Source organism: Capricornis sumatraensis, chromosome 16 (genome assembly GCF_032405125.1).
Source record: "Capricornis sumatraensis isolate serow.1 chromosome 16, serow.2, whole genome shotgun sequence".
Lineage (NCBI taxonomy): Eukaryota > Metazoa > Chordata > Mammalia > Artiodactyla > Bovidae > Capricornis > Capricornis sumatraensis.
In genome coordinates, this window is record NC_091084.1 from 9,340,482 (window position 1) to 9,368,146 (window position 27,665).

A 27,665-nucleotide genomic window follows, 5' to 3' on the forward strand; every position below is an offset into this window, starting at 1 on the left:
CTCAGAGGTTAAGAGTTTTCCTCATAATGCAGAGGACATGGATTCAATCCCTGGTCAGGGAACTAAGATTCCCACATGCTGCAGGGAAACTAAGACTGCCCTCCACAACTAGAAATTCCGTGTGCTTCAGTGAAAGATCCTGCATGATGCAAAGAAGATCCCACATGCTGCGACTAAGAACTGATGCAGCCAAATAAAAACAGAGGAAAAATGTAGATCCTTTCCTGTGCTGGTCCAGGTGTCTTTATCATGGAATGTTTCATACATTGTTTTTTCCCATCCTTGTCATAGTCCCTGCATTGGTAACATGTGCAGTAAATCAGTTAGAAGTACTTGGACTGTGCTTTGTTTTGATTAACTCCATCCTTCATCCTCACCTCTTGGTTCCTAAAGCTCAAGTTGGTGTCCTGGCCTAGTGCCTGCTTCCCTTCAACTTAGTGATTTACTGTCTCCTCTGGAATCCCCATCACTGTGTGCTGGCTTCATTTCAGGACACAGATCACTCCCTTTTATGTCTTTGATGCCACGTCCTTGTTTGGGTGTGTTATGTTCTCTGTCCTCATGCTCCTGGCCACCATGCTATTCTGTCAGTTACAGCTGGGACTGACCCCAGTGCCTGTCCTATCTCATTTTCAGAGTATAGCTCACAATTTATCTATTAATACCTGCAGCTCAGCCTGCCACTCCTACAGCAATTATATAGGCCACATCAGAGGTTGCACAGATGACAATGATTAGCCTAGGTGTATGATAGGAAGTTGGTGAACATTTGAACTGAGTTTAATGAATATTATATTTTGGGAGAAGATTCTTTGATCCTACTAATGCCAACTTCCCTTCCATACACAGGTTATGATATTTTTTCTTTTTCAAAAATATTCCAGTACAAGTCCAAGACCATTTTTATTTCTTTTTATTTTTTATTTTTTACATTTTTTTTTTAGTTTTTTATTTTTTTAATTTTAAAATCTTTAATTCTTACATGTGAAATACTTATGTCAGGCAATGGTCTTATGACCTAACTTTGACAATGCTATAGGCCAAAAATCTCACTCTCTCCACTCAAAACAGTTAGGGCATCACAGTATCAGTTTCCATTCACATTAATACTTATGAAAACCTTTTTTGTATAAGACCCTGTTCTTGTTTGCTAGACAGGACTGAATAAAATAATATCCAAATCTTACATCATTTATAATCTAGAGAAAGACATAGACAGTGAACAGGGAAATGAATGGACAAACATGCAAATATCAAGGAATGATAAATGCATTGCCAGGAATTTTTAAAGTAAAAAAAATTTACTTAAAGTAAAAAAAAAGTAAAAAAATTTACTTAATTAAAGTAAGCTATTGCATTAGTGAGTGACTTATGTTTAAATAATTAAGAAAAGCCTCTGAAGAATTAATTAATCAATATATGCTGAAGTTTTTTTTTTTTTTTCCAATAGCCAAGATATAGAAACAATCTGTCTGTTAACAGATGAATGGATAAAGAAAAGTGGTATATATATAAAATATTCAGGCTAAAAAAGAAGGAAATCTTGTCAATTGCAACAACAAGGATGAAACTTGAGGGCATTGTGTTAAATGAAATGAGCAGACAGAAAGAAAAATACTGTATGGTTTCACTTGAAGAAGTGAGGTCGCACAGTCATATGACTCTTTGCAATTCCATGGACTGTAGCCCACGAGGTTCCTCTGTCCGTGGAATTTTCCAAGCAATAATACTGGAGTGGGTTGCCATTTCCTTCTCCAAGGGATCTTTCTGACCCAGGAATTAAACCCTCATCTTCTGCATTGCAGGCAGATGTTTTACCATCTGAGCCACCAGGAAAGCTCACTTATATGCGGAGTTTATTTTTTTAAAAAGTCAAACTCATAGAGACTTTTCCTCCCAGGGGACCCAGCAGCAGGCAGAATGGAGACAGGGACTCACACCAGCCTAGTCAACACTCAGCAAGAATGAAAATCCCTCTGACCCACTACCTGGCTTCCAGGGTGGCCTTAGAGGTAGAGAGCAGGGGACCCCTCACAAGGTGTTTCTGATGCAAACAGTCAATCAAGCCAGCCTGGAGAATACTTCAGGAAGAAGCATTGCTTTAAATTTTCTGTGGAAGAAACTTCCATTAAACTTCTGTGGAAGTTACAGTGAACTGCACAGCTGAAATATTGTACCCTTCAATGGGACAAGATACTGTACCAGAAGTCAACTTCACATTTGAAGGAGAAATTGGAGAAAACCTAGATGAGGAAGGAAACACATTTTATCAAGACACAAGACAGTGAGAATTGGAGAAGGATATGGCAACCCACTTCAGTATTCTTGCCTGGAGAATCCCACAGACGGGGGAGCTTGGTGGGCTGCCATCTATGGGGTAGCACAGAGTCAGACACGACTGAAGTGACTTAGCAGCATCTTAGCAGCAAGTGAGTGAAGGAAACAATAGAAGCACAAAATATTCCAGACAGTTTTGGAAATGTGCATCCAGAAAAGAAGCCAGTTCGACAATTAGCCTGGGTTGCCAGTGGTTATATAATATGGCAAAATTCTACTGAAGATACATGGTACAAAATGGCAAAAATTCAGACTGTCTAGCAAGTGCAAAGAAATGATGACTTTATTGAGTTAGACTACACCATTCTCCTCCACGACATTGCATCTCAGATAATTCATTAGCAAACTCAAGTTCTCTGGCATCCACAGTATGGTACTAAAGTGAAACATAATAAGAGCCATCTGACCAAGAAGCTCTTTTTTGCATTTCTTTTCCATGGGGATGGTCTTGATCCCTGTCTTTTGTACAGTGTCACGAATCTCCGTCCATAGTTCGTCAGGTACTCTGTCTATCAGATCTAGTCCCTTAAGTCTATTTCTCACTTCCATCACTTCATGGGAAATAGATGGGGAAACAGTGGAAACAGTGTCAGACTTTATTTTCGGGGGGCCCCAAAATCACAGCAGATGGTGATTGCAGCCATGAAATTAAAAGACCCTTACTCCTTGGAAGGAAAGTTATGACCAACCTAGATAGCATATTGAAAAGCAGAGATATTGTCTTGCCAACAAAGGTCTGTCTAGTCAAGGCTATGGTTTTTCCAGTGGTCATGTATGGATGTGAGATTTGGACTGTGAAGAAAGCTGAGAGCCGAAGAATTGATGTTTTTGAACTGTGGTGTTGGAGAAGACTCTTGAGAGTCCCTTGAACTGCAAGGAGATCCAACCAGTCCATCCTAAAGGAGATCAGTCCTGGATATAATTGGAAGGACTGATGCTGAAGCTGAAACTCCAATACTTTGGGCATCTCATGCAAAGAGTTGACTCATTGGAAAAGACCCTGATGCTGGGAGGAATTGGGGGCAGGAGGAGAAGGGGACAACAGAGGATGAGATGGCTGGATGGCATCACCGACTCGATGGACATGAGTTTGAATGAACTCTGGGAGTTGGTGATGGACAGTGAGGCCTGGTATGCTGCAATTCATGGGGTTGCAAAGAGTCGGACATGACTGAGTGACTGAACTGAACTGAACTGATACTTCTGGACAATTAATACTCTGCATAGAACTGCAGTCAGTATGTACTCAAATATAATAATATAATATTATACTGAAATGACAGTTTATAATTTTTTTTCAATAAACACAGAGATTCATTTCCATGTGTGTTACAATGTACTTACTTCTTGAAGTTGGATCCAAAGCCCTTAGAGTAAGAATGTACCTTGTTCCAGTAGTGGCAGAGATGTTTATCTCAGGAATTTGAGAATAACAAAAAACAGGAAAGAAACTGTAAAGGATATGACCCTTAAAGGGGGGAAACTTCACTGGGTGGGATGCATTTTAATAAGACTTTTCCTCTGAGGGAAATCTCTTGTCTGAGAGGCACAGAAAAGCTAGAGATGAGCAGAAAGCTGTTTTGTTACTGACTTGAGATATCAGAGGATAGAGCTGATGGCTGCCAGAATGACTGGAAATTGAGTGAGGAAATTCTAACAAGAAAGAAACCACAGAAGGAAGAGCCCCTAAATCTCTATATAAATTCCTGTCAAATTCCCAAACATAGGGGAGATGCTCAGACACCCTATAGAAAGCAACAGTGAAAAGGTTGAAAGAAATTTCAGTTGCTGCCTCCATGAGGGAGAGAAGAGTTTAGAGTTTTGAGTCTGGCCATATTGGAAGGCTTGGTTAACTCAAGCTGTTCATGGAAACCCCCCAGATTTCAAGTCACTGGACCAAAGACTATGTGCCATATCTAAAGGGTTCACCCTAGGTCTGAACATAAATCATGAGACTCACTCCTGACATCATAGAACCAAGCCTTCACAAGGCCAGTTGAAATGGCCAGTAATGTAATAGCTTGTTAGATCAAAAACAAACACCACCCAGAGGATGATAGGTGGATCCAGAGCCTCTGCACGCTTCCACCGACAATGTCTAGTACATACCAAAAATTAGTAGGTATGCAAAGAACCAGGAAAATGTGACACAGGGTCAAGAGAAAAATGAGCCAAAAGAACTAACCCTGAAGACACCGATATTGAAACTAGCAGATGAGAATGTTAAAGCAGCTGTTATAACTATATGCAAACTGAAATTTATCCATTTATTGTTTCTCAGTCCCAATTCAACCTTTCTTTGCCCCACTTTGTGATATTGGAACTAGAGTCTACAAACACTTCTCTTTTGCCAGCTGGCACAATGAAAAAGTTTGCTAATAGAAGGTACTAAATGAGTTATTGCAAGGGATAGAGGCTCCTCTTCCTGGTTATGGTGTGCTTTTAACTTTTTAAAAATGCTGGGTTTTGCAGCATGAGGCAGCCAGTAGAATATGTGACATCAGACGGTGGCTTTCCAGTGAGTTTTAGCAGCACCTCAGCAGGCAGCTTCCTGCTTGTTCCTCCACTGGACTGCCATCCCAGCAGGTGATTTCCTGCTTTCTGTCCCTTGCCCAAAGTATACCATGAATTTCCTACCATCCAGTGGTCCAAAGATACACTCAATCTAATGATGTATGAATCTCAGTCTTGAAGATGAAAGTGGCTTATTCCATGTCTATTTATACCTCATTCCATGTCTATTTATACCTGAATCAGTGGCAGTGGCTGCTCCCTGTGTAGGTTATTTATATATTCTTTCAAGTTCTCTTTATCTGTCAGTAGTTAATTCCCTGCAACTAGGTAATAATTCTTTTAATTATACTTTTCCTATTCAAATTATTGGTGTATTTTCTATCTTATGGGTCCCTGAACTGCAAAACATACTCAAAGTGCACACAAAGTTGTGTAAGTGAAAGTGAAGTCACTCAGTTATGTCCGACTCTTTGCGACCCCGTGGACTGTAGCTTACCAAGCTCCTCTGTCCATGGGATTCTCCAGGCAAGAATACTGGAGTGGGTTGCCATTTCCTTCTCCAGGTGATCTTCCCGACCCCGGGATCGAACCTGGGTTTCCCACATTGGAGGCAGACGCTTTAACCTCTGAGACACCAGGGAAGCCTACCAGGGAAGTTGTCTAAAAATAAGTTCCAAGTGGGTGACTGGAAATAAAAGCAAAAATAAACAAATGGGATCTAATTAAAATTAAAAGCTTCTGCACAACAAAGGAAACTATAAGCAAGGTGAAAAGACAGCCTTCTGAATGGGAGAAAATAATAGCAAATGAAGCAACTGACAAACAACTAATCTCAAAAATATACAAGCAACTTATGCAGCTCAATTCCAGAAAAATAAATGACCCAATCAAATAATGGGCCAAAGAACTAAATAGACATTTCTCCAAAGAAGACATACAGATGGCTAACAAACATGAAAAGATGCTCAACATCATTCATTATTAGAGAAATGCAAATCAAAATCACAATGAGGTACCACTTCACACCAGTCAGAATGGCTGTGATCCAAAAGTCTGCAAGCAATAAATGCTGGAGAGGGTGTGGAGAAAAGGGAACCCTCCTACACTGTTGGTGGGAATGCAAACTAGTACAGCCACTTTGGAGAACAGTGTGGAGATTCCTTAAAAAATTGCAAATAGAACTACCTTATGACCCAGCAATCCCACTGCTGGGCATACACACTGAGGAAACCAGAATTGAAAGAGACACATGTACCCCAGTGTTCATCGCAGCACTGTTTATAATAGCCAGGACATGGAAATAACCTAGATGTCCATCAGCAGATGAATGGATAAGAAAGCTGTGGTACATATACACAATGGAGTATTACTCAGCCATTAAAAAGAATACATTTGAATCAGTTCTGATGAGATGGATGAAACTGGAGCCGATTATACAGAGTGAAGTAAGCCAGAAAGAAAAACACCAATACAGTATACTAACACATGTATATGGAATTTAGAAAGATGGTAATGATGACCCTGTATGCAAGACAGCAAAAAAGACACAGATGTGTATAACGGACTTTTGGACTCAGAGGGAGAGGGAGAGGGTGGAATGATTTGGGAGAATGGCATTGTAACATGTGTACTATCATGTAAGAATCGAATCACCAGCCTATGTCTGACACAGGATACAGCATGCTTGGGGCTGGTGAATGGTGATGACCCAGAGAGATGTTATGGGGAGGGAGGTGGGAGGGGGGTTCATGTTTGGGAACACATGTACACCCATGGTGGATTCATGTCAATGTATGGCAAAACCAATACAGTACTGTAAAGTAAAATAAAGCAAAAATAAAAATTAAAAAAAAAATAAATAAAAAATTTAAAAAAAAATAAAAATAAGTTCCAAATGAATAGGATACCTAAGTAGAGTTTCTGGAGCTAAAAACTAAACTGAATAAAATATAAAATAGCTATGAAAAATAATCAATATATAGACGATCTAAAAAATTCATGACATGAACTTATTAGCAGATTGAACATGAAAAAATAATGTCTGACCTTAAAAATTGGATAATGTTTATGCATTTCTCTGGTTTTCCCTGGTGGCTTAGATGGTAAAGAACCTGCCTGCAATTGGGAGACCTGGGTTTGATCCCTGGTTTGAGGAGGTCTCCTGGAGACAGGCATGGAAACTCACTGCAGTATTCTTGCCTGGAGAATCCCATGGACTGAGGAGCCTGGCAGGCTATAGTCCATGGGGTCGCAAAGAGTCAGACACAACTAAGTGACATACACACACACACATATTTCTCTGGTGAACTTAAAAAACAGAATGAATAAAAATAATTGAACAGAGCTTTAGGGACCTGTGGAATACCATCACAAAAATATACTTTACATATAATTATAGTCTCAGAAAGAGAGGAGAAAGAGAAAATTAGACAGAATAATAGTTTTAAAAATAATGGCTGAAAAGTTCCCATCTTGGGGAAACATTTAAATCTAGATTCAAGAAGTTCAGCAAATTCTAAAGTAAATATATATATATACTTTATATATGTATACATATGCACACACACATATCTATATATACACTATCTTTCTCATGCATATCATAGTCAAATTGCTAAAGATTAATTATGGAGAGTCTTGAAAACACACCCCAAAAATGATAATTATATAGACAACCAATAATATAAATGGCTGATGGCTTCTCATTTGAACTAATGAAGACCAAAATGTAGAAAACATCTTTAAAGTACTGAAAGAAGAAAAAAAGTCTGCTCTGAATTCTTTCCATAAAATATCCTTTAAAAATATATCAGGATAAGTTAAAATAGACAAGAACTTTCTCAGATAAAAAAGAAAAATTGATAATTCATCACCATCTGCCCTACACTATAAAGGATACTTAAGGGATTTCTTTAGAAGAAAATTTCACTACAGGGAAAATCATGTTTACAGTAGGGAATGAAGGCACTAGTAATTTTAAATATATGCATAAATGCAACAAAAACTGATTTTTTCTCTTAATTTTTATAAAATCCCTACAATCAGGTAAAGTAAAACAAAATTTATAATATATGCAGATACAAGATATATGAAAATACTAACACAAAGGAGATAGTGAATGAAATTATGTTTCAAGGTTCTTACAGTTTTATCAAAAACAGAATTTTAACTCTAAGTAGAATGTGACAAATTATAGCTACAGCTGCAATTTAAATAGAGAGAAGTATACTTGAATACAAAGAATTAAAAATGTCAAATACAAAGAATTGTTATGTAACAATAAATTAATCTTAAAGAATGAAAAAGGAGAAAGCAGAGAGAGAAATAGAAAACAAATTGTAGAAAGGCAGACCTAAGCACCACCATGTGGTTGCATTAAATGTTAATGGACTAAGCATCCCAAGTAGAAGGCAGAGGCTATCCAACTGCAGATTGCTTATCTTAAAAAAAAAGTGATATCTAGTTTGTAGTAACTGTAAAGATAGAGCATGTAAACTGTAAATGGGTGGGGAAAATTTACCATTCACAAGTTAACTATATGAAAGCTGGTACAACCATCTAAGCATCAACAACACAGACTTTAAGAAAAAGCATATGAACAAAGTGCAATTTTTTAACCATAAAAAATTCGACAGGCAGACATCATATGTGTAAATACATACACACACAATAAAAAGAAGAGCTTCAAAATACATGAAGCCAAACTGGCAGAACTAAAAGGAGGAAGAGACAAATCTAAAATTAGAGTGGAGTATTTTCCCATTCCCCTCTCATTAATAGGAGGACTGGATAATAAAACAGTAAGAATGTGGAATGTATTTAATAACATGATCATCCATCTTGACCAATTGACATTTTTACACTAATTGAAAGTGAGCAATTGAACAACTTATCCTTTCAAGTACTCTTAAAATGTACATCATAATAGAAGAAATGCTGGACCATAAAAATGTTTTCAATTAGCTAAAAAAGATTGAATCTTAGAGAGGATGTTCTTTGACAAAAGAAAATTAAATTAGAAACCAACAAAAATTAAAAATATAGAAAATCCCAACTGTGGGTAAATTAGCAACACATTTTAATATATTCTATGAATCAAAGAAAAAGACTCTAGGAGAAATTTAAAATATTCCAACTTAAAGATAATAAAAACGATATATAAAGATTGTTTTTGTTTAGTGGCCAAGTCCTGTCTGACTCCAAGACCCCATGGACTGTAGCACACCAGGCCTCCCTGTCCCACACCATCTCCCAGAGTTAAATCAAGTTCATGTCCACTGCACCAGTGATGCCATCCAACCATCTCATCCTCTGTCACCCGCCTCTCCTTCTGTCTTCAATCTTTCCCAGCATCTGGGTCTTTTCTAATAAGACAGTTGTTCTCATCAATTGGCTAAAGTATTGGAGCTTCAGCATCAGTCCTTCCAATGAGTATTCAGAGTTTGTTTCCTTTAAGAATGACTAGTTTCATCCCCTTGCAGTCCAAGGACTTTCAAGATTCTTCTCTAGCACCACAGTTCAAAGGCATCAGTTCTTTTGTGCTCTGCCTTCTTTATGGTCCAGCTATCACAATGGTATGTGACTACTGGAAAGGCCATAGACTTGACTATACAAACATTTGTTGGCAAAGTGATGTCTTTGCTTTTTAATGTGCTATCTAGTTTTGTCATAATTTTTCTGCCGAGAAGCAATCATCTTCTAATTTCATGGCTGCAGTCACCATCTACAGTTATTTTAGAGATCAGGAACAGGAAATCTGTCACTGCTTCTATTTTCCCCCTTCTGTTTGTCATGAAGTGATGGGACCAGGTGCCATGATCTTAGTTTTTTAATATTTATTTATAAACCAGCTATTTCACTCTCTTCCTTCACTCTCATATAGAGACCCTTTGTTCCTCTTCATTTTCTGCCTTTAGAGTGGTATCATCTGCATATCTGAGGTTGTTGATATTTCTCTCCATAAATTTGATTCCAGCTTGTAACTCATCCAGCCCAGCATTTCTCATGATGTGCTGTGCATATAAGTTAAATAAAGAGAGTGATAATAAACAGCCTTGTCGAACTCCTTTCTCAATCCTGAACCAGTCAGTTATTCCATAAAGGGTCCTAACTGTTGCTTCTTCACCAGTATGCAGGTTTCTCAGGAGACAGGTAAGATGGTCTGGTATTCCTATCTCTTAAAGAGTTTTCCACAGTTTGTTATGATACATGCTGCTTACTCCTTGGAAGGAAAGTTATGACCAACCTAGACAGCATAATAAAAAGCAGAGACATTACTTTGTTAACAAAGGTCCGTCTAGTCAAGCCTATGGTTTTTCCAGTGGTCATGTATGGATGGGAGAGTTAGACTATAAAGAAAGCTGAGCACAGAAGAATCGATGCTTTTGAAATGTGGTATTGGAGAAGACTCTTGAGAGTCCCTTGGACTGTAAGGAGATCCAACCAATCCATCCTAAAGGAGATCAGTCCTGAATATTCATTGGAAGGACTGATGTTGAAGCTGAAACTCCAGTACTTTGGCCACGTGATGCAAAGAACTGCGTCACTGGAAAAGACCCTGATGCTGGGAAAGATTGAGGGCAGGCAGGAGGAGAAGGGGATGACAGAGGATGAGATGGTTGGATGGCATCACTGACTCGATGGACATGTGTTTGGGTAAACTTTGGGAGCTGGTGATGGACAGGGAGACCTGGCATGCTGCGGTTCATGGGTCACAAAGAGTCAGACACGACTGAGCAACTGAACTGAACTGAATATGGTCAAAAGCTTCAGTGTAGTCAATAAAACAGATGTAGATGTTTTTCTGGAATTCTTTGCTTTCTCCATGATCCAGCAAATGTTGACAATTTGAACTCTGTTTCCTCTGCCTTTTTTAAACCCAGCTTGGACATCTGGAAGTTTTTGGTTCACATAATGCTGAAGCTGAGCATGCAAGATTTTGAGCATAACCTTACCAGCATGGGAGATGAGTGTAATTTTCTCATGGTTTGAACATTCTTTAGTTCTACCCTTCCTGGGAGGTAAGATGGTGATTGACCTTTACCAGTCCTGTGGTTGCTACTGGGTTTTACAAATATGCTGATATATTGAGTGCAACACTTTGACAGCATCATCTTTTAAGATTTCAAATAACTGCTGTAATTCCATTGCCTCTACTAGCTTTATTGACAGAAGTGTTTCCTAAGGCCCACTTGACTTCACACTCCAGAATGTCTGGTTCTGGGTGAGTAACCATACCATTGTGGTTATCTGGGTCATTAACATCTTTTTTTGCACAGTTCTTCTGTATATTCTTTCCATCTCTTCTTGATCTCTTCTGCTTTTATTAGATCTTTACCATTTCTGTCCTTTATTGTGCTTATCTTTGGATGAAATATTCCTTTGATATTTCAGTTTTCTTGAAGAGATCACTAGTCCTTCCCCTTCTGTTGTTTTCCTCTATTTCTTTGCATTTTTCATTGAATAAGGCCTTCTTGTCTCTCCTTGCTATTCTCTGAAACTCTGCATTTAGTTGGGTGTACATTTCCCTTTCTCCCTTGGTTTTTGCTTCTCTTCTTTCTTCAGGTATTTGTAAAGCCTTTTCAAACAACCACTTTGCCTTCTTGTTTTTCTTTTTCTTTGGGATGGTTTTGCTAACTGCCTCCTGAACAATGTTATGTGTCTCTGCCCATAGTTTTTCAGGCACTCTGTTTATTAGATCTAATATCTTGAAGTTATTTATCACCTCCACTGTATATTTATAGGGGATTTGATTTAAGTCATACCTGGCTGGCATACTGGTTTTCCCCACTTTCTTTAGTTTAAGCCTGAATTTTGCTATGAGAAGCTGATGATATGAGCCAGATCCAGGTCTTGTTTTTTGCTGACTGTATATGGCTTCTCCATCTTTGGCTACAGAGAATTCAACCAATCTGATTTCGATATTGACCATTTGGTGACGTTTATGTGTAAAGTCATCTCTTGTGTTGCTGAAAAATGGTGTTTTCTATGACCAGTGCATTCTCTCGGTAGAATTCTGTTAGCCTTTGTTCTGCTTCATTTTTGTACTCCAAGGCCAAACCTAGCTATTATTACTCCAAGCATCTCTTGACTTCCTACTTTTGCATTCCAATCCCCTGTGATGAATAGGGTATCTTTTTTTTTTTTTTTTTGGTGTTTGTCCTAGGAGGTCTTCTAGGTCTTCATAGCACTGATCAACATCAGCTTCTTTAGCGCTGGTAGTAGAGCATAGACTTGAATTACTGTGATGTTTAATGGTTTGCCTTGGAAACAAACTGAGATCATTCTATCGTTTTTGAGATTGCACCCAAGTACTGTATTTGGGGCTCTTGTTGATTATGAGGGTTACTCTATTTCTTCTATGAGATTCTTGCCCACAGTGGTAGATGTAAGGCTCATCTGAATTAAATTCATCCATTCCTGTCCATTTTAGTTCACTGATTTCTAAGATGTCAGTGTCTACTCTTGCCATCTCCTGCTTGACCATGTCTAATTTACCTTGATTCATGGACCTAACATTCCAGGTTCCTATGCAATGCTGTTCTTTGCAGCATCAGATTTTACTTTCATCGCCAGACACATTCACAGCTGAGTGTCATTTCTGCTTTGGCCCAGCTACTTCATTCTTTCTGGAGTTATTGTCCTCCGCTCTTCCCCAGCAGCATATTGGACACCTTCCAACCCAGGGGACTCATCTTTCAGTGTCATATCTTTTTGCCTTTTTACACAGTTTATGAGGTTCTCACAGAAAATATACTGAAATAGTTTGTCATTCCCTCCTCCAGTGGATCATGTTTTGTCAGAAGTCTCCACTATGACCCATCCACCTTGGGTAGCCCTGAACAGCATGGCTCATAGCTTCACTGAATTATGCAAGCCCGTCTACCACAACACAGACAGTGATCCTTGAAGGAGATAAAAATCGTTAGATGCAGCTATAATTGTGCTGACTGAATTTTATAATTTTAAATGCTTATATCATTAATTTCAAACTCACTTTGTTAACCTTCCAAATTAAAAAGCTTCAAAAGATGTACAAATTAAAATCAATCAATCAGTAGAAAATTAGCACATACATAAATTAACAAAACCTAATGTCCATTCTTTGAAGAGACTAATATATATTTTAAAAACCTAGTTCAAGTACATCAAGAAAGAAAGAAAAGTGAGAAAAAAAAAACTATCTCCTCTTTAATTCCCAGTATTAATAATTTAACTATCTGTATCACAGGCCTAAAAATATAAAGGAAGAAGTAGCATAAACCACTATGAATCTGACAATAAATTCAATTTTATTGAATTAGAAAAAATTTTTGGAAAAAAAAATTTCAAAATAGACACAAGATGACATAGAAAATATGTTATATTATAAAAATATAAATTATAGTACTTGATAAATTAGGAGAAGAGAGTAATGAGTAAGAAGGAGAAATTGAGCAGGATACCAGAGCCATTGACTCAAGCAGTTTTGCAGATTACACTGATATTTATTGTGAAGGAAGAGACTAGAGGATAAATAGATTTTTTTAAGAAGTGGGAGTGTATATGATATGAGTTCAATTTTCAACATATGAAGGGTGAGATTTCCCAAAGAATATATAAATAAGCAATTGTGCATATGGGTCTGGAAGGTAGAAGAGAAGGTTGAGTAAGAGTTGTAAATATGAATAAAAATGTAAGCCACAGAAACAATATTACCTAAAGAGGTGGTGGAGAAAAGAAGATGGCTTAGGCTGGAGACATATAAACACCATTTAGAGATAACAGAAGTACAGCCTATAAAAAAAAAGATAAAGAAAAAATAATCAGCAGATATGAAGAAAAACTAGAGCATAGAATCATAAAAGCCAGGAGAAGATGGTGTTGAATTTTTTTAAATGTCTTTTCTGAATCTATTAACAAGACCATCTAAGTTATTCTCTTTTGTATCATTTAATTGAGTAATGTTAAGCCAACTTTGTATTCCTAGGGGATAACCATACTCAGTCACAATGGTTCATTTCTAAAATACTAATGTTTTATTAAGGGTTTTTTTAATCCTTATTCATTGCTCATGGTAGATATTGTTCTACACTTTATTTCTGTTGTAATGTATCTGGCAAGTTGTGTTATCAAGCTTGTACTGGCCCCATAAAACCAGTTGAACAGTATGGCCTCACCCTATTGTCTCAAATACTTTGTACAATGCTAGCACTGTTTCTTCGTTACATGTCTGATGCAATGCAAACATATAGGCCTATAGTTTTCCTTTGTTGGGAATTTTGATTTAAAAACATCCAGTGTCAGATAGATGTTAGGTTATCTCATAGTTTCTATTGGCAGAAATATTGTGATTTAACTGGATGTCTCTGGCTCAAGTTCATTCATGAAGTCACAGTTAGGCTTAGGCTGTTGACCAGGATTACAGTCATTACTGGGCTTGATTGGAGCTGAAGAATTCTCCTCTAAACCCCTGACATGGTTGTTGTAGGTTTCAGTTCCTCGATGGTTGTTGGCCTGTTGCTTGCCACATGAACCTCTTCTTAGCTTGCTTGAATGTCCTCACAAGTGGTAGCTAGCTTCCACTTCCACGTGAGCAATCAAAGAGAGAGCAAGAGTGCAGAATAGAGTTCTCAAGAAGAGAGTCAGAGGCTTTTTGTTACTGAATCCCAGACCTGATATTCCATCACATCTATTATATTCTACTCATCAGAAACAACTTACAAGGCCCTGTCCACACTCAAGTGGAGGGCATCACACAAAAGTGTGACTACCAGAAAATGGGGGTCGCTGGAGGCCACTTTACAGGCTGCCCATGATACTCATCATTTCACTCAGAACTTGGCCTTAATCTCTAGGTAGGAAGTAGCCCTGAGTTCTGGATGGTGACATGAATAATGGACACAAATTTGTGTTGTCATTAAAGGTGTCAGTAATGCTGATTAGGCTTCCCTGGTGGCTCAGATGGTAAAAGAGTCTGCCTACAATGCAGGAGACCCAGGTTTGATTCCTGGGTCAGGAAGATCCCTGGAGCCGGAAATGGCAACCCACTCCAGTATTCTTTCCTGGAAAATCCCATTGATGGAAGAGCCTGATAGGCTACATTCCATGGGGTCCTGAAGAGTCGGACATGACTGAGCAACTTCACTTCACTTCACTTCAATGCTGATTAAGTACCACTTCAGAAATAAACCCTATAATACACACTACTCTAGAATCATTACAGTTCAATGTAACTATAAATTTAGAAACACATTTAAATCATAGGCATAATCAAATTTGAGCCCAAAACTGACTTGTGCAACCTTAATTCTTATGCTGAAATAGATCTTCAAAGGTTTTAGAGTGTACACACAGATTACTTTTAAAAATCACCCAACAGTATATTCAGAAATAGGAACTGTAAGAATACTTCTCGGAAAATAAACAGAATATTTTGAATACATACTTAACTCATGTACCTTATCCTAATATCAAATATTAATAAGAAAATCCCCATTCTATTTTTTTTTTTCAAAGAAAACAACCTTCTAAGCTAGTGTCAGCTTCATATAGCTTAATAGGTACTTAATAAGTACTACCCACCTTTGTTAGTTGTTCTTTCCTTTATGATTAATCTGATAATCTTCCACATACCAAAGCAGAATTCTCTACAAGCCTTCTGCAGAGCAGTCAAAGTAATCTTTTCAAATCATGGATCAGAGGAGATCAGCTTTCTATTTAAAGCCTTTTGAAGGTATCTCAGGGCACTTAGAATAAAACTGGAGCTCTTTACCATAATCAACAAGGCCTAACATGAGCTGTCACTGCTTGCTATCCAATCTCATCTAAAACCATCTTCATCTACTATGTTCCTGCAATCATGGTCATCTTTCTTTTCTCAAACACACTGAACTGCTACCTGCCTTAGAATCCTTTGTTCTTTTTGCCTGGAACACTCCTACTCAAGAGGGTGATATGGATGATACCTTCTTGTTATCCAGGACTTCACTCAAATGCCATCTCATTAAAAAGGCCCTTCCCTGATCAGCCAGGGCTATATAGTACAGCTCAAGAGGTCACTATTTACACTGTGGTCTATGCAATGGTACTGGAGTTGGGCAATGTACAGCCTGGTTCAGTTTTGTACATCCATCCTGTATCACTCTGTAAAATTGCTCCCTACCATTCTGGAGCATAGAACCTTATTGTTATCTGAAATAATGTTATTTATTCATTTACTTTATAGAATATGTACTTGCATATTGCCACTTTTATCCCAAGAAGACAGTATCCTTTTTTATTATTCATTGTTATATTCACAAAATCTTGAGCAAAACCTGGAACATGGTTTGGCACTTCATATATATTTGTGTAATGAACAAATATATAACAAACATGGGTGGTAGGAGTGTCTCCATGCAGATCATAGGTTATAGGTCTTGTCCCAGAGGTCTTGCTTGCATGTTCCTAAAAGGGCTCAGTGGCTTACACTGATTTTTTGTAACAGATGCTAAGTGCTTAATAAATGCGTCTTGGATAAAATTATTGTGAAGACTCATTAAGATGATAACATATTTGTGAAAAGATAGATAAATAGAAACATAGATACAAGAATGCAGATAATTAATTTAAAAAAATTTTTAATGTAATTAAATGCATAGTGAATTTTGTTTTGTCAATTAATGGTGCTGGGGAACTGGTAAATTCATATGGAAAAAAGTAACTCTTTACCTTATAACTTACACCTTATATAAAAACTTACTTTACATGAGACAGAGACCTAAATGTGAAAACTAAAATTGTAAAACTTCTTGAAGAAAACAAGCGAATAGCTTTAAGACTTGGGGTATATAAAGATTCCCCAAACAGAAAACCAAAACACTAGCTATAAGAGAAAAAGTTATAATTAGACACTATAAAAATGAAAAAGCTGTTCATCAAAAGACATTATTAAGAAAGTAGAAAGGCAAGTTGTATGCTAGTGGAAGATATTTATAATTCATAAGTTGACAAGGTCTTATATCAAGATTATATAAAGAAAAAGTAAGGCAACCCTAGTTTTTTAAACACAAGCAAAATAAAATAAAATATCCAGAAAGCTGATAAATATATAAAAAGATGGTCAGCGTAATTCGTCACCAGCAAAATGCAAATTAAAACCATAATCTAGCAGCACACAGTCCTTTAGTCCTCCCAAAGGACTAAAGTTTAAATGGCTGACAATACCATGTGTATTTCCAACAATTTGGAGCAGAGAGTTTTTTTTTTTTTTAAACCACAGCCCAAATTGAAAACAGTCTTAATGGCAAATGGATAATGGTGTGGATACATTATAAACATGATGTGGCTGAATATGCCACATCATGGAAGAATGTTAAAACATTTGGTTGAATCAAAGAAGTGAAAAGAGTATGGAGCATATGATTTCTTTTATATGAAGGTTTTTGTTGTTGATAAGTCACTCAGTCATATCTGACTTTCTGACCCCATGGACTGCAGCATGTCAGGCTTCCCTGTCCTTCATTATCTCCAGGAGTTTGCTCAAACTCATGGACATTGAGTCTATGATGCCATCCAACTATCTCATCCTCTGTCACCCTTCTCCTCTTGCCTTTAATCTTTCCCAGCATCAGAATCTTTTCCAATGAGCCAATTTTTTGAATCAAATGGCAAAAATATTGGAGCTTCAGCTTCAGCATCAGTTCTTCCATGAATACTCAAGACTGATTTCCTTTAGGATTCACTGGTTTGATCTCCTGGCAGTCCAAGGGATTCTCAAGAGTCTTCTCCAATACCACAGTTTAAAAGCAGCAATTCTTCAGTACTCATCTTTCTTTATAGTCCAACTCTCACATCCATACATGACTACTGGAAAAACCATAGCTTTGACTAGATGGACCTTTATCAGCAAAGTAATGTCTCTGCTTTTTAACGCGCTGTTTAGGTTTGTCATATTTTTTCTTCTGAGGAGCAAGCGTCTTTTAATTTCATGGCTGCAGTTACTCTCTGCTGTGATATTGGAGCCCAAGAAAATAAAGTCTCTTACTGTTTCCATTGTTTCCCCATCCACTTGCCACGAAGTGATGGGACCAGATGCCATGATTTTTGTTTTTTGAATATTGAGTTTTAAGCCAGCTCTTTCACTCTCTTCTTTCACTTTCATCAAGAAACTCTAGCTCCTCTTTGCTTTCTGCCATTAGAGTGGTGTCAACCATACGTCCAAGGTTATTTATATTTCTCCCAGAAACCTTTACTCCAGCTTGAGCTTCATCCAGCCTGGTATTTCTCATGATGTACTCTGCATATAAGTTAAGTAAGCAGGGTGACAATAAACAGCCTTGACATACTCCTTTCCCAGTTTGGAACCAACCTGTTGTTCCATGTCCAGTTCTAACTGTTACTTCTTGACCTGCATATAGCTTTCTCAGAAGGCAGGTAAGGTGGTCTGGTATTCCCATCTCTTTAAGAATTTTCAACAGTTTGTTGTGATCCACACAGTCAAAAGCTTTAGCGTAGTCAGTGAAGAAGAAGTAGATGTTTGTCTGGAACTTCCTTGATTTTTGTATGATGCAGTGGATGTTGGCAATTTGATCTCTGATTCCTTTGATTTTTCTAAATCCAGCTCGTACATCTGCAAGTTTTCAATTCACACATTGCTGAAGCCTAGCTTGAAGGATTTTGAACATTTACTTGTTGGCATGTGAAATGAGCACGGCTGTGTGATAGTTTGAACATCCTTTGACATTGTCCTTCTTAGGTTTGAAATGAAAATTGACCTTTTCCAGTCTGTGGCCATTGTTGCTTTCCCAATTTGCTGGAATATTGAGTGTAACACTTTGACAGCATCATCCTTTAGGATTTGAAATAGCTCAACTGCAATTCCATCACCTCCACTAGCTTTGTTCATTGTGATGTTTCCTAAGGCCCACTTGATTTTGCTATGGCTATATGTGATGTCTGGCTATAGGTTAATGACCACACCATCGTTGTTATCCAGGTCATTAAGACCTTTTTGTACAGTATTTTTAGGTATTCGTGCCACCTCTTCTTAATCTCTTCTGCTTCTGTTAGGTCCATATCTTTGAGAATAGACAAAATTTATGTTAGGATTGATTGGGAAGGTACATAGTGAATGAGGAAAATATTCTATATATTTTTTAAACTGGAGTGGTTATATGAATGTCTACATAGGGAAATTTCATTGATCTATGCAATTAACAATTGTACATTTCATTGCATGTAAGTTATAATTAATTAATAAACTAAAAAAAGGAGATATGTTTTGAGTTTGAGAAAAAGGAAATTGTTTACTACATAAAAATAAGTGTTCAACAAAGGCTGAAATACAATTTTTTCTTTAGAAACACATGCATCTCAGTTGATTTCAGGCTCTTATTAACGGTGCATATTGCTTTAAAGTAATAAAAAAGTGGCAAAAATATTTATATTCAGAATTTTGAGCTAAATTTTTAAACTCTTTTTAACTGAAGGAGGAAAAAAGTTATAATTTCTACCCTATAAACAACAGAAATTTCCCTAATGTCAGACTGTTGCAGATAGACTGCATCAAACTGTGACCCACAGTTATGAACCTATAATAACAGCAAGATGACCTTCCTTTCTGGTTCCATGAGATAAATAGCTTAACATCCTAAATAAGTTTCACAAATGTTATCTCAGTAGCAAAAAAAGGAACCTATTTATAAACTATGCTATGCACGTTTCACTTTTCCTTTTATGGTTTCCAAATTCTGTCATTTTCCTTCTCCCTATATCTCTCATACTGAACCCCTTCTCATCATAATTCAAGACCTTGAACATGCCTCATGGAGAGTGAAGATGGTATAATAAGGAAGCATGATGATTTTTTCCCCAATTATCATTTTATTCTACTTTCAATAATGGCATCCACAGATTGCGGGGCCTTTTCCTGGCCCAACTAAGTATGTATTATGGCCCACTTTATTCCCCATCTTCATCACATGTGTCTTCTTTGAAGCCTCATAATATTGTTGTCACAATTGTTTTCTCTATTGTTTTTCTCATAATCCCCTCTGCAAGTCAAGATAATGATTTCCTATTGCATTCTTCACTGGTGCTTTTTCTCTCAGCTTTTCTGCCTTTGTCTAGTATTTTGTGCTTAATATGTACCCACTGTCTTAAGATATGGCATAAATATAGGGTTGCCTAATGTTCTGGATGGTTTTCCCTGGTGGCTCAGTGATAAAGAATCTGTCTGCAATGCAGGAGACATGTGTTTAATCCCTGATCCAGAAGATCCTCTGGAGAAGGAAATGGCAACCCATTCCAGTATTCTCCCTGGAGAATTCCATGGACAGAGGAGCCTGGTAGGCTACAGTCCAGAGGGAAACAAGAATCAGACATGACTTAGCAACTAAACCACCACCACCAATGTTTTGGATACTCCTGCTTGCTTTTCCAAGTCTGCTCTTCACCTTTGCCACTAGGCTCTGTGCCTTAGGAGGCTGACTGCTTTAACCTCATAATTAATCCTTCACTCTCTAGATTCTGGTTGGATTTCGTGGATGACTTTCAACAGCCAGATATTAGTAATTAGGAATAGAGAGAGAAGGGGGTATTTATTTTGGGGGGATTATAGTGACTGCAGTCCTTCATCTAAAGGCCATAGTTACCATCACATGACATCTCACCCACACTATAAATTTTGCTGTTTTCTTAAAAGCTACCTCTACCTATCCTTATGCCTTCAACTGAAGAGAAGTAGAATCTCCTGTGATTTCTAGTCCTGGGATTCATCACCACTTCTTACGAGTTCCAGACTTGCCCACAGCCTCTTAAACCATTTCTTCATAAAAACCTCTTTGCTCTCTTCTCTGGGTGTGCTATTTCCCAAGAACCTGATTGATTACGTCTGTTTAGTGTAAAACAAACAACGAAAGATGAGACTGGAATATGTGACAATCTCAGAAAACATGAGTTGGTTTCTTAAGTTTTAAAATATTGTTTTTTATCTTTTTTATATTTTAAAGGATGTGTGTAGAGTGCAACAGCAGCCCAGAAGCCTCGTGGAATTCTGTGTAGCCTTTTTAAAAAAGAGATTTACCTACCGGTAGCTTTGGACTGCAAATTTCCCAAATTGCTTTGGAGATTTGACTCATAGAGCCTTGAAATCAGAGCCAGAAGGGGCTTCATCTAATAAAATACTGATTTTCTTCCAGCTATATTAATTGGACACAAATGTCATGCAAATAACAAATAATAGCTAGGATTTATCAAAAGCTTACCATATACATTGGGATAATTGCTTTACATTCATTTTGTCATGTAATTAGGACTATGCTCCTCCCTACAAAAAAAAAAAAAAAAAGTAATGGAACCTCACTCTAGGCTGTGGGGATTTTACTGAATGAGTGTATAACTCTATGCTATAATGTTTGGCCCTTTCATTTGACAACTGTTAAGAGGTTAAGAAAATGAAAAGGGTAGATACTGGGATATCCCAAGATGTCTTTAAAGCTTACTCACTGGAAATATTTTGTTTCTCTAATTAAATTCATCACCTAAAATGCCATCCCTAGTTGAATTTTCTTTATGGTGACCTGACTTGTGATGAGGTATTGCTTTCAGTTAACATTTACTGAACCTTCATTAAGTATCCTCTAGGGCTTTCCTGGTGCTCATTCAAGAGTCTGCCTAGAATGCAGGAGACCTGTGTTCAATCTCTGGGTCAGGAAAATCCCTGGAGATGAGAATGGCAGCTCACTCCAGTATTCTTGCCTGGAGAATCCCATGGACAGAGAAGCCTGGCAGGCTACAGTCTATGGGGTCACAAGAAGTCAGACATGATGTTCACTTTCACTCACCTGTAAGACACAGTTCTTTCAGTAACAGAGAGATGAACAAGACCAAGTCTGTGCCCTCAAAGAGCTCACAAACATAGACATCAACAAGATGACTGTGCAAATATAAAGCATAACCTAGGTCCCCCAATTTTTTATTAATTATATTAATAGTTCATGAAGGAAACTGGAAACCATCTAACCCACCCTGCTCAGTTTACACATTAAACCCAACTCTAAATGAGGTATGCAATACCCAGATTTATGAATTTATGGGCTCCTTAATGTTAAAATTTAAATGGCTACAAGTCCTCTTTCCTCATATTGAGGGAGTAGTGTGTCTTACCAAATGTATACAGTTTGTGAGGGATTAAAAGTTTTATGGTCCTGTTCCACTCCTACATTTTTGAGAGCACTTAGCCTTAGTAAAGTCTTGCTTTCTGCAACCATTCAGTCCTCTGTCTCTGGGATGAACAAGACATGGAGCATAGTCCCCCATCTCTGATGTCTCTGAAGCACCACCCAGACAAGGCAGTTGGCAGTTTTGAGCATAAGGGAGAGACACACTATTGCATACCAAATCACATAAAATTTAATGTTGAACTTTATGTTTCATAAAAGTCACTTGGGTATTCTCTACATGAGGAATCGTATGGAAGAAATAGTGTAATGAGCTAGGCCTTGAAGAACAATAGGATTTATAGACTTAGAAATTGGGTAAAATAGGGAATCTATCAAGGAAACATTAGGAACAAAGATAAGAATGGGGGTGGGATATGAAAAGTGATCTTTCATGAAAATGCTTTTCCAGATTGCCCGCCACTGTTCCTACACACATATGCTTCATGTGGCTGCAGTTGAGAGCTGCACTGGTGTAGGGATGTGGTTTTGCCACATTGAGGATGCATACATGAGTACTGTGGATGAGAACTTAGAGAGCTGGTTTGGGGGTAGATAAAGGAGAACTAGCCAAATTAAATTTTATTGCATTTTTTGAAGCTCAGGCTGATTTTTGCACAGTCGGGTGTCATGAGTAAACCTGGCCTGCCGGGAGATTGATCTGGAGAATTGGTGATAATATGTGCGGTGAATGCAGTGGGGAGAGGGGGAAGGAGGAATCCAGCTGTGGTGAGCAATGAGATATGCCCCAATGAGGGGAATGATGCTGGGAGTGCTAGCCACAGGCAGCCTTTGATTGTCAGGCTTGCCATAGATTGGCTCAGCTTTCTTGGCCAAGGTCAAGTTTCTGACAGGAGCAGCTCACATCCAGTGACTATTTTATGCAGTACTATAAAGGCTTCCCAGGTGGCGCTAGTGGTAAAAAAAAAAAAAAAAACACAACAACAACAACAACAACAACAAACAAAAAAACCAAAAAACCCACATACTAATGCAGGGGACTTTGCAGATGTGGGTTTGATCCCTGGGTCAGGAAGATCCCCTGGAGGAGGGCACTGCAACCCACTCCAGTATTCTTGCCTGGAGAATCCCATGGACAGCGGAGCCTGGCAGGCTACAATCTATCAGGTTGTACAGAGTCAGACACAACTGAAGCAACTTAGCACTTATGCACATAAAGGCTTTTATATCTTGTCCAAACTTGGGACAACTCAGAACAGCCATCCTGGCTTCTGAGCTTCCTGCGGGGTCGGGCTTGTCTCAGGCTGCCCGTGGACTTGATTGTGGCTTGATTTTTCTCTCTGTCCACTCCTGCTTCCTTTTCTTCTCTTCCACAGATACTGATCCCAAGGGCAATTCTTGATAAATATCCTGCATCCTAAACTCATCTCAGAGCCTGTTTTCCAGGGAAATCTATCTGTGACATTACTCATGATATGAGTGCACTACTAGCCTAGATGATTGGCTGCTGCTGCTGCTGCTGTTGCTTCAGTTGTGTCTGACTCTCTGCGACCCCATAGACGGCAGCCTACCAGGTTCCTCAATTCCTGGGATTCTCCAGGCAAGAGTACTGGAGTGGGTTGCCATTTCCTTCTCCAATGCAGGAAAATGAAAAGTGAAAGTGAAGTCGCTCAGTCGTGTCCGACTCTTAGCGACCCCATGGACTGCAGCCCACCAGGCTCCTCTGTCCATAGGATTTTCCAGGCAAGAGTACTGGAGTGGGCTGCCATTGCCTTCTCTGAGATGATTGGCAATAGGACATAAATTAGAGTAGTGTCATTTGGAATAAAAAGGGCAGACATAATGGAGTCAGCTCATCCATTGGATGGTTTTGCTGTATGTAGACACCCTTGGGGATCCTGTAATTAGGATTCACTAGGACCAATCCATGTGACTGCACAAATGATTTAGCCTCATCCATTCAAAGCATATGTGAGAACATGAATGAGTGAGTAAATTAATGAATAAATCAACAAGTGAAACAGATGTGGCAAGTTCACTTATAGTTTCATGAATAGAGGGAGACCAGAAATACAGATTCTACTCTTTGGAGGGCTATGGTAATAAGCCACAGAGAAGCTGACTGGTTGTTTTTGTCCTTGCATCTGATTCTGTTATACTTACATATACAAAGACTGTGATGAGGAAAGCAGTGCAGAACATTTTCAATGAGATATTTACTGTGCTACAATCGCAAGTCCCATGAATGGTAATCAGGGATTTGAGATCTCCTAATTAGGTGCATCTTACCACAGTTCACTGCCAGCTGGGAAACCTGAAATGGCCCCTTTTCCCATTTAAGGCACTAACTTTATAAGAGGGTGCACTGAAGCTTCACCTAACAAGATACAAATATTTGTAACTGTAAAGCATCCAGGAATTTTTTAGCCAACACTTTTATTTTATGATGTAGTCAAAATAAAGCAAGATGATAAAGAGGATTTACAATAAAGGAGCTATTTCTGTGGTAATATGTCTCTTTTTACTAAAGCTTGAGAGCAAATAAAACTTGAATAATTTTAAATATTGTAGTTGGGCACCAGCTAATTCGTTTTTTATTCTATTAAGAAAAGATAATTCAGAGGATAGTTTAATTTCTACACTGATAGAGACAACTTTCAATGCTGAGTATGTCCACAGCTCAGACATAACAGTTCTTAAACATCAATGTATGGCAAAACCAATATAGTATTGTAAAGTAAAATAAAGTAAAAATAAAAATTAAAAAAAAATCAAAATCAGAAAAAAAATATAAAATATACTTAATGCTCAAAAGAAATTTGAACTGTGGTACTAGAGAAGATTCTTGAGAATCCCTTGGACAGCAAGGAGATCAATCCTAAAGAAAATAAATCCTGAATATACATTGAAAGGATTGATGCTGAACGTGAAGCTCCAAGACTTTGGCCACCTGATGCAAACAGCTGACTCATTGGAAAAGACTCTGATTCTGGGAAAGATTGAGGGCAGAAGGAGAAGGGGATGACAGAGGATGAGATGGTTGGAGGTCGTCACTGATTCAGTGGACACGAGTTTGAGGAAACTCCAGGAGATGGTGAAGGACAGGGAAGCCTGGCATGCTGCAGTTCATGGGGTCACAAAGAGCAGGACACAACAGCAACTGAACAACAAAAGAAATTCATTTTTGCTCAATATGTTATCATCAAGGTCATTTTTATTAATTCCACAAATATTTACTGAGTACTAAACATGTACTGAATATCATGCTAAACAGGGGGATTTAAATTTATCAAAGAATAAAATCAGCCAAGAAGAGGGGAGGAAGAGGAAGGAGATGTCTAAAAGGAAGGGGAAAAGAGGGAGTGTCTAAAAGGAAAGAATGTTTTACAGTGTCAATGTTCATGAGGGTTCAAATACAGTAAGAACCAAACAGCACCTATTAGACTTGATACTTGGCTCATTATAAGCAACTTTTGAAAAGCAGTTTCTGCAGGGAAGAGGCCAGAATGTAGCGGTTTCATATTAATGAAGGAAGTGAACATAGCAGATTCTGAACAGCTCTCAGAGAGCTCAATATAAAACACACAAAAAAATGTAGGGTGTGACTTAGGGAGAGAAATCAATATAGAGGAAGATTTTTTTTTTCCAGTTATCAGAGAAGTGATCTATGCTGAGAGAAAAGAGCTACTAGAGAGGAAATTTTGGAAGATACAGGAGAGAGACAAGGATTAATGATGAAGCAAGAGGCTCCAGGAGGCTGCCTGGGATGACACTTTAAGGATAGATGTTGGGATCAGGTTTGGACAACCATAACAACAATGATGGTGACCAACAAGTATTGACCATTGCATGGCACACCTGCCTGAATATTGCATGTTATTTAGTCTTCCCTACAAAACATTGTCAGTTTTGTTTAATTATTATTTCATTTTTATAACTGAGGAAAGGAGACACAAAGAGGAGAATGTAGATACAGATAAGTTCTTAGGTGGGGGAAAGAAATTGATATTTTAATGCTTATAGACCTCACTTTGGCCCTATAAAACAGAGGGTGAGGAAATCTGCTGAGAATGGGGAGGAAGCTACACTGTAAAAAAAAACAAGTTCGATTTTCAAGGCTGGGGATAGTTGTGAAGGAGTAAGAGTGAGAAATATCAATAACCTCAGATATGCAGATGACACCACCCGTATGGCAGAAAGTGAAGAAGAACTAAAGAGCTTCCTGATGAAAGTGAAAGAGGAGAGTGAAAATATTGGCTTAAAGCTCAACATTCAGAAAACTAAGATCATGGCATCCAGTCCCATCCCTTCATGGCAAATAGATGGGGAAACAGTGGAAACAGTGGCTGACTTTATTTTCTTGGGCTCCAAAATCACTGCAGATGGTGACTGCACCCTTGAAATAAAAAGACTCTTACTCCTTGGAAGAAAAGTTATAACCAACCTAGATAGCATGTTAAAAATCAGAGACATTACTTTGCCAACAAATGTCCATCTAGTCAAGGCTATGGTTTATCCAGTAGTTATGTATGGATGTGAGAGTTGGACTATAAAGAAAGCTGAGCACCAAAGAATTGATGCTTTTGAATTGCAGTATTAGAGAAGACTCTTAAGAGTCCCTTGGACTGCAAAGAGATCCAACCAGTCCATCCCAAAGGAAATCAGTCCTGAATATTCATTGGGAGGACTGAGGCTGAAGCTGAAACTCCAGTACTCTGGCCACCTGATGCAAAGAACTGCATCCCTGCAAAAGACCCTGATAATGGGAAAGATTGAAGGCAGGAGGAGAAGGGGATGACAGAGGATTAGAGGGTTGGATGGCATCACCAACTCAACAGACATGAGTTTGAGTAAGCTCTTGGAGTTGGTGATGGACAGGGAGGACTGGCATGCTGCAGTCCATGGGGTCACAAAGAGTCAGACATGAGTGAGCGACTGAACTGAACTGAAGAGTGAGCTCTACCTAGAAATCACAGAAGAATTCCTGACCAATATCAGCTGAGTTTCAAGATTATGAATTTTCACTGTTTCCAATCAACTTAGTTGAGCAGTGTTGGCCTCTGGAAACAGAGCAGGTGAGTGTTTGGCATTGATAATAGGCTCACAGTCTTCCTCTGCACATCTAAGAACAGTTCTGGAGGACATCAGTGTTAAGATGGTAGCCCATAGCCCTACTCCATCATCAAAGTTCCTTTACCTTCTTTATTACAATTACATTTCTGGCCACTTCATTTTAATTGCTCACCTCATGGACTTTTCATTAACTTTACTATGAAACTTAGTCACACATTATATGTAGTGGGGCGCCATTAAGATTCCAACTTAAGCTTCCTATTTTACCCCAAGCTATAAGATTTTTCTTATCTTGTTATGATCCCAGGTTTACTCATTTTATTCGTTAATTGATGCTGCCCAGACTACAGCCTCCCTATGTTCTTGCACATGCCCTTTCCTGTCTAGATATACTTTCTTTTCTTTTTTTTTTTTTTTTGGCCTGACAAAATTTGTTCCATATTTCAAAGTTATATCAACATCAGCTTTTCCAGGAATCCCTCCAAGTCCCCTTATCCTAAGCTTATTTTTAGTTATGTGTCTCCTAGATTGCTGCTCCCTCCTGGTTCTCTTTACAACTCTTCATATCCTGCAGTAATGATTAGTTTGTTTTCTGGTGTC

The 27,665-nt window shown here is 38.2% G+C and overlaps 1 pseudogene; it reads left to right on the top strand.

Annotated features, from left to right (window-relative positions):
- Nucleotides 1–1,964: 1,964 nt before the first annotated feature.
- The window catches only part of LOC138092780 (latexin pseudogene), a 90,430-nt pseudogene continuing 64,729 nt past the window's right edge, over nucleotides 1,965–27,665 (top strand).